The 8,724-nt window shown below is 45.0% G+C and overlaps 1 long non-coding RNA gene across 2 annotated transcripts; it reads left to right on the plus strand.

Moving 5' to 3' along the window:
* The first annotated feature begins 14 nt into the window (after window positions 1-14).
* LOC308637775 lies at window positions 15-8,228 on the plus strand. Of its 2 annotated transcripts, none has more exons than XR_014019680.1 (3): window positions 15-466; window positions 1,607-2,549; window positions 4,889-8,228. It is a non-coding gene; the product is annotated as an uncharacterized lncRNA (long non-coding RNA). The 2 variants fall into 2 exon arrangements; XR_014019681.1 differs by lacking the exon at window positions 4,889-8,228 and having other exon boundaries at window positions 1,607-1,729; window positions 2,442-3,629.
* The last annotated feature ends 496 nt before the right edge of the window (window positions 8,229-8,724 follow it).

Consider the following 8,724-nt stretch of genomic DNA (forward strand, 5'->3'; position numbering starts at 1 on the left):
ACCAAGAAGGGCTGGGGGAACCTTTGGAAGAGAAGGTGTGTGAGAAGAATGGCAATGGGAAGATACTTTGGGCCGCTCCAGCACGGGGGAGGAGCTCCGAGGTACAAGAAACGACTGGGGGCGCGTGGCGGAGCCAAAGACCGTACCAAAGTGGGAGGGGGGCTGAATGACACTAGGTGATACCAAGTCGGCTCCCTAATGGGAGTCGGGGAACCTCACCTACAGCCCCGGGGCCGCTACCAAGAGGCCCGAGGGCGCGGGTAGCACCACGCGTGAGGGGAGGACTTAAAGCTTGGAGGGGTGACGTGGCTAGGGGACCACAACTCCCAGCGAGCCCCTTGGGGACTTGGGCGGGGCCATCGGCCCCTGGAAACCCCTCCAGTCACAGCTACGCGTCCAGGCTCCACCCCCTGCATCGCCTTCAAGCTTCTGTCTCTCCGCTATTCGTTGATTCACTCAACTAAAAGTAAGTGCGTAGTCACTTACTAGTCATTGTGTACGATTTCTTCCTTCAGTCTTTTTTCCTCTAGTGTGATAATATTCCAAACTTAGAGTGGTTATGAGAAGTGAATTTAATAAAGTGTCAGGATCAGTGCTTGGCACAGTAACTCTCGTTACCTTTTAAGAAGAAAAAAAATCCTATTATTAATACCTTGGCTGGTTCTATGCTGGGCAGTGAGTATACTGCGAAGATCAGATCACACCAGGTCCCTCAATAAGCCTGTGATCCATTGGGGAAAACAAATATTACAAGTTGGGCTGGGGATGTGGCTCCAGCGGTAGCGCGTTCGCCTGGCATGCGTGCGGCCCAGGTTCGATCCTCAGCACCACATACCAACAAAGATGTTGTGCCTGCCGAGAACTAAAAAATAAATATTAAAAATTCTCTCTCTCTCTCTCCTCACTCTCTCTTTAAAAAAAAAAAATATTACAAGTTGCAATGCTTGTTGACTAGAGCAAATGCACAGCTCAATGTGCTGAGGACCAGGGGGACAATTTAACAAGGGAAGTTAGGAAAGTGACCTTTAGCAACCTGCAATTCCAGATAAAATGGAAGAGTGTGCTAAATGGGGTTACAAAGACACAAGTCTTTATAAAGTGGATGAAAAAGAAGGGAGACAGGTACAGCTAGAGCAGAGTGAGGGTAAAGGAGAACGGGTACTTTTTTATAAACAAATCATTCGTAAAATGCACATAATCATAAGACTACAGAAGCTGAGTGCAGTGGCATGCACCTTTAATCCCAGCAGATTGGGAGGCTGAGTTAGGAATATCACAAGATCAAAGCCAGCTTCAGCAACAACTTAAGGCCTTAAGTAATTCAGGGAGACCCTGACTCTAAATAAAATATAAAAAAAGAGCTGGGGATGTGACTCAGTGGTTAAGCAGCCCCTGGGTTCAATTCTGGATGCAAAAAAAAAAAAAAAAAAAAAAAGACTACAGAAACAGCATGGTTCCAGTTAGCTCTAAAGAGAGAAGACAAATGGTAGGGGAAATAAAGTGGCCTACACCGGTGAAATGCAGATTCTGTTTATTCTTCTCTTAGCAAGTGTTATCTACTGAAGAATTACTTTTGGAAGGTTTAACTTTTAATATTTTTTTAAAGGATCCCTCTGGCTGTTGTTTTGAAAATAACAATGAAAACAGAAGAACTGAGAGGCTGTAGCAATAATCTGGGCAAGAGGCATGGACAGGATGCATCAAGGGCAAGATGGCTGCAGTGGGGATGGTCAGTTTCAAAATTGATTTTCAAGCTGGAGCCCAAAGGATTTGTGCATTGAGAGAAGGTTGAGAACAGGTTTTGGATTGCACAGGAGTGCCACTAATTGAAGTGAAGAAGGGAATTAGTGCCACTAATTGAAGCTGAGGAGGGAAATGTCACTTTTGAGATGTTGACTACACAGTGTAGACAGGAGGGGTCTGGCTAGGGAAACCAATGGTCCTCAGTGTTTGAATGGATGAGGAACAAGTGTGTTGTATATGGATTGAGACTGGTCACTCCAACCCTGGACCCTTGGAGCAAATAACAAAGGAGATAGGAGTGGCTGGTGAATGGGGAGAACCCCTGAGCCAGGTCAGTTCTCTGCCCCACTAAGTGTCCTGCCTAAGAGCTTCACAGGAATGGCTTGAATCCAGAATATGAACTGGATTGTGGCAAAAGGTGAGTCAGTGCTCCCTGACAGCAAGTTAGATATGAACAGATAACTCCATAGCAAGGAGGAGAGAAAATAGACAAGAACTTCTAAATCTTCACTTCTCCCCATTCTCATCGGTCCAACTTTTGTCACTTTAACACACCTCTCACCAAAACCTTCAGGGGCTTCCCAGTGTCTTTAGAATTAAGTAACCCAAACTCCTGGCCATGTCCCCTGCTGCCCTCTAGATCATCTCTTGATCTCTTCTTCATCCTTCCTGTTCTCTAACACTTCCTTTTCCTTCAGACCTCATCAGGACACATGTGGGGATGAATGCCCAGGATTATACACACATGGAGAGAGCTATACCAGGATATACTCCAGGGTGACCAAACTGGAAACTCATGTCAAAAGGTGAAATGAAAATGTAGGCTGAATTCTATTAGTAATACTGCAGTAAAGCTCTCTGAAATCATGTCACCTACCCAGTCTGCCAATCTGAAATAAACTCTCGATTTCACCTGTAAAACCTGGGCACAGACTGTTGGGCCACTACTGTGACTAAACAGTTCTGCTTCCATCTGCTGGATTACCTACTTCCTGTGAGGTAGTTGTTCCCAAACCTGTTTATGCCAATTGTTCTTAAGTTAATAATTTAATCCACTATCAAATATTAATGTGGGGCTGGAGTTGTGGCTCAATGGTAGAGTGCTTGCCTAGCATGTGTGAGGCACTGGGTTCGATTATCAGCACCACATATAAAATAAATAACAGTCCATCAATGTTTAAAATTTTTTTTTAAAAATTAATGTAAGAGTTCTCTGTATGCAAACGAGGTTACATTGGAAAGAATGAAGATGAGTTGCTAGAAAGAAAAAATGCTGCCAAATTAAGTGCAAGCAAACCAACTGTAAGTGATTTAATAGATAAGCTCATAAAAACCTAGCAAGAATCCGCTTTCAGTTTGCTTCATAAGTGTGTTCAGGCTCTCAAGTCACTTAAAGACTTGATTAAAAGTGAGATCACTCATTGTGGTTTGTAAGCATAGTAAAATACAAGAATATGATGCTGTATGCTAACTGGGAGACCAATACTGAAAGAAAAGGTCTTTGTTCTAAATGGAGCTGAATGTCTGTTCAAATGGTCTTGATTAAAATAAAACATGTAAAGTGTTAAGATGGTAATTAGTGCTACCTGCCATGTATTTCTAGCTCTCTACTTGCCCAGAAATTGAACCACCGTGGTTTAGCAGGATAATATATGAGCAGAAATGACATATGTACACCTGTAATCTGGGCTACCTGAGAGGCAGGAAGGTAGCAAATTCAAGGTCAGCCTGGGAAATTTATCGAGACCCTGTCTCAAAAGAAAAAATTTTAGAAAGGGCTGAAGATGCAGCTCAGCAGTAGAGCACTTGCCTAGCCTGCATGAGGCCCTAGGTTCCATCCCCAGCTCAGTAAACAAACATCAAAACAAAAACAACCAAAAATCCCATCTTGATTCACATGAACTCAGCCTGGCACCAAGCTGACACTTAGCGCAGCATGAGAGAGAATCCACTCTTGCCATTTCCAGCCACTGCAGCTAGAAGGTGTTACTGCACAACACCAGGCCTGACCCGACATAGGCACGTCTTTACAAATGGTCCTGTTTTACCCAGCATCTGTTTAAAGTCAGCTGCCCGTCTGAGTTTCCTAAAAGGATGAACTGGGAGTACATAGAGGAAGAATGTTAATTATGACAGACAAAAGACATGAAGACACACAGACAAATAATACATTTTTATACTGAGAAATGGCAGTTAGAGGATCTCTGTCTTGGGTTACTTTTTCATTTTCATTTGCAATTACAAATGACGTATGATTAAAAAAAAAAAGTCTGGCTGATATATGCTCCACAGGCTGTGTATATTCTACCTTTAATGTTCTCCTCAGAATTTGTAATTAGATGGGGAACAAGCCGTAACTGAAAAACTACCTGCTGGGTGGATGGTGACATAGCCCCCAGTCACAGAGCGCCCAAGGAAATCGCTGTGACCTCTAGGCCTCCCTAAATATATACCAGACTTAGAACACCTCCTCCACAGGGCTGGGCTGGTAGCTCGGTGGTCAGGTGCTTGCCTACCTTGTGGAGGCCAAGTTCAACTTCCATGACCACCAAAACCAAAATAACACCCCCCAGCCAGTGTACCCTTTGCCACCCAGCTTCTCATCCTGGTCATAAGGAACCCACCTGCCCCAGCTCCCCTAGAGTTTATTTCAGGAATGACCTGAACAGACCTCACAATGGGAGCATGATGTCACTGGCATCATTTCGGGTCCCAAGCAGTTAAGGGCAGGGTGCACTCCCCAGGGTCTTGCTCTATTGCTCTTGTTCCCAGTGTCCCTTGGAGTAGAGGGATGATGGTTACTGGGTGAAGGCCTGGAGGGAGGAGCCTGACCCAGCTCAGTCAGGGGCACGGGAGGGGGAGAACTCTAATGCCATCTCTACCCACCCGGTGCCCTGCCTCCAGGCCTTTGCCTATACAGTCCTCTCACTCAGGCTGCCCTTCCCTCCAACTGTACCTCTCAAAGAATGACGCATAATGGTGGACAGTTACAGTAAGTAACCAGGAAACTGAGTTCTCATTCAGTTTTCAAAAGGGTCCCTCAAGTTCACCTCAACAGACACAGACAGATCTTCACCTTACAGTTCAGATGAATGAACTGCAAATCTGTGACCTCTCTCCCTTCTTTTTTTTTCCCCCAATACAGTCTCACTAAGCTTTGAGGCTGGCTTTGAACCTGCAATCCTCCTGCCTCAGCCTCCAGAGCCACTGGGATTACAGGTGTGAGCCACAGTGCCAGGTTTACCTGCTGTTCTCTAGATGCATTCAGCCCCTCGGCTGTGCAGCAGTAAATACGTGTTATGATGAAATAGTGCTCTGCCTGCAACACCTCATTTTTTAAAAAGATTCTTGGAAAATCAAACAGTTAATGATTCGTTTTTCTTTTTCTTTTCTTTTTTGGTTTTGGTTTTGGTTTGGTTTTCAGTATGATGGATGGCACCCAGAGACTCACACATGCCAGGCAAGCTGCAACCTCAACTCTGAGCTACATCCACAGCCCTTTTTTATACTGAGACAGGGTCTCACTAAGTTGCCAAGGTTGGCCTTTTAATTTATACTCCTCCTGCCTCAGCCTCTGAATACTACCCTCATTTGAATGGGGAAACCAAAGCTCAGGAGGCAAAAGGCTAAGCTCACAGACTGAGATGGGTATGGAGGGAGCAGGGCCAGGTGTTACCTGAACATCAGCAGAAGCTGCTGGTACTCACTTGGTGGGAAAAATATGAGGCACGAGCAGTAAAACACCCTCACCTTTCATTCTGACCCACCTGTGACTGTCAATACAGGGCTGGGACATCCCCACTTCTCACTGCAGCCTTTCACAGCTGCTGCTCAGCCACCCCAGCACACACCACTCCAGATGCTCCCGGGCTATAAGACCCAAACCCAAGGCGCCCACTTCTCACATCAAGGGCAAGAAGTGCTGAACCTGCCACGCACTGCCCATCCCCGTGGCTGCCAGGGTGGTCCACACCAGGTAAAGTGGTAAGAAACAGATTGGTACAGCTGTTGATGGGCAGCATGGAAATGCCTTATGGAAGGGGTGAGGTGTCAGTTCCGTCTCAGTTTAAAATAGGTACTGAGGGGACTGGGGCTGTGGCTTAGCGGTAGAGCGTTCACCTAGCACATTCGAGGACATGGATTTGATCCTCAGCACCACATAAAAATAAAGAGAATAACGGTATTGTGTCCAACTGCAACTGAAAAATACATATTAAAACAAAAAAATAAAATACAATAGGTACTGAGGGCTGGGGATGTAGCTCAGTGGCAGAGTGCTTGCCTAGCAGGCGTCAGGCCTGAGTTCAATCCCCTGCAACACCAAAAGCAAAACAAAATAAACACTCAAAGGGCGTGGTAGCAAATGCCTATAATCTCAGTGACTTGGGAGGCTGAGGCAGGAGGATTGCAAGTTCAAGGCCAGCCTCAGCAACTTGGCATGGCCCTAAGCAACTTAGTGAGACCCTGTCTCAAAAAATAAAAAGGGCTGAGATGTGGCTCAGTGGTTAAGCACCCCTGGGTTCAATCCCTGTACTAAAAAAAAGGGTTGGGTTGTGGCTCAATGGTAGAGCACTCACCTAGCACACAGAGACACTGGGTTCAAACCTCAGCACCACATAAAAATGAAATAAAATATAGTGTCCCTATAACTTAAAAGTAATTTTTTTTAAAAGGCACCAAAAAAGATCAGAAATATCCTCAATGGACAGCAATAGGGGGCTGATTGAGCCCAGTTCAAGACCAGCCTGGGTAGTGAGGACCCATCTCAGAGAATGAGAAAGGGAGCAAGGGTGAACGAAAAAAAAAATATGGCACATACACAGGAGAGACCTCTCTGCAGCCCTGAAGATGGATAGATGGATGAGGGCTTCTGTTCGGGTACAGACTCTCAGATATGTTAGAATTAAAAAAAAAAAAAAAAAAAAAAAACAGAAGCTGGAGAACAGAGTAGACTGCCCCTCAGGGCAGGAACACCAAAAAAAAAAAAAAAAAAAAAAACGCATCTGCTTCTCTATTTGCTTCCTCCCGTCGTGTATCTCTCTGAAAGGACACATAAGGAATTGCTAAGTGATTTCTAGAAGGACCTGGGTTCGTTTCTGGAACCAAAGTATGAACCATTTTGAAAACTATGCAAAAATAAATTCAATATTTGAAGGCTTATAAATAAAAATAAAATTGTCACATTCGATTTGAAATATTACTGTGAGGAATGTATTCCATAGGAATGCATGCTCAAGTGAGCAGACACACACACACACATCCCTGCTCACATTCACTCACACCCACACTCCTCCTTTGGAGCATTCTGGAGAACATGAGGAATTGCACGGCCACCTGGCTGCCACAAATGATGTGGCAAGCAGTCTGAAGAATGGCTGCCTCTGGGACCAACCCCCACCAAGATAACTGTGCTTTTGTATCATCCTCTCGGCTCGAGAGTGGGCCACATCTAGTAATTTATAATGAACAGAATATGGCAGAGGCAATGGGCTAGATTAAGGTACAAAAAGACTGCAGCTTCCACCACAGGCACCCTCTCTTCTGTCTAGAGAAACTGGTCACCACATCCTGAGCTGCCCTAGAAGAGGCTTAATAATGGTAAGAAACCAGAGATCCCAACCCTCAGCAAGCATGGGACTGGACTCCCAGCCCACAGCAAGTGTGGGATAAGGAATGCCTGTTCTCCACCAAGGGCTTGTGGTTATCAACAGATAACCTACAAAAGTAGGTTGGTTGTAGACTTGCAATTCAGCCATGTAATGGACTATTAATGGCAATCACTTGAAAACAGGACACAGAGCCACAGGTAATGATGTGGACAGGTGACCATTACTTAAGTGGGCCAGGTTGGGGGTGGGGAGCTGAAGAAGAGCATATAGACGGCACCACCTATGTAAAAAGATTAAGAAACTATCAGCCATGTGAAATGGTGATACGCCTGTAATCCCAGCAACTCAGGAGGCTGAGGGAGGAGGATCACAAGTTTTAGGCCAGCCTCAGCAACTGTCTCAAAGTTAAAAAAAAAAAAAAATTAAAGAGGTTGGGGATGTAGTTTGGTGGTAGAGCACCCCTGGGTTCAATCTCCTGTGTCACACACATACACAAAATTATGATGAAAAACAAATTATGATGAATATTTCCATAATTGCATGCATGTAAATTCAATTTCATATTAGTATGTCTCCTCTGGGGAGGAAAAAAGAACCCCTCCCTATGATATTGGGAGGGAACCCAAGGCCTCAAGTATGCTAAGCACAGCTCTACCAGAGCTACATCCCACGTCGTTTTTTGTTTTTGAGACAAGTCTTTCTAAATTGCTGAGGCTGGCCTCATTGAGTATCCTCCTGCCTCAACCTCTGGAGTCCCTGGGAGTACATGTGTACACCACCATGCCTGGCTGTAACTCAGTTATGTTTTAAAAACCAAGATGTGAAAACACATACTAGTGACTTTTGTGTACCTCAAAACAAATACTCCTACCTGCTCTTCTTAGGTATAATTTTTCCTCATAATTTTTCTTTGGGGATGGTGAGTGGGCAGTCATTCACCTGAGATAGACTTAAAAGGATTAATGAGCCAATGTTTTACCATTTTTACCTCAGACTGTTTTCTTTCTAATCATGCCCAGCCACTCTTGCCAGACCTACTCCTTTGGGAGTTTCATGAGTTCCCAGCCTTGCCTTCAGCCACAGGCACATGAACCCACAAGAAAACTGGTCAAATTGGTCAAAAATGAAATGTTTCCAACCAGTCACACACTCTGTTCTAACCTTCACAGGCTCAACAGTGATTTCTTCTTTTTTTCAACGCTGGTGATCAAACCCAGGGTCGGGCACATGTTAGGCAAACGCTCTACCACTCTACCATCCCCAGGCTCTTTAAAATTTTCAAACAGTGTGGGAAGCCATTCTGACACGTGATTGGGTGACTCCCGTTAAGGGCCTGAGGCGCTTTGGCTGTGTCGAAGCTTTCCCGACCCTT

The sequence above is a fragment of the Spermophilus citellus genome (genome assembly GCF_964194105.1).
Source record: "Spermophilus citellus genome assembly, chromosome: 18".
NCBI lineage: Eukaryota > Metazoa > Chordata > Mammalia > Rodentia > Sciuridae > Spermophilus > Spermophilus citellus.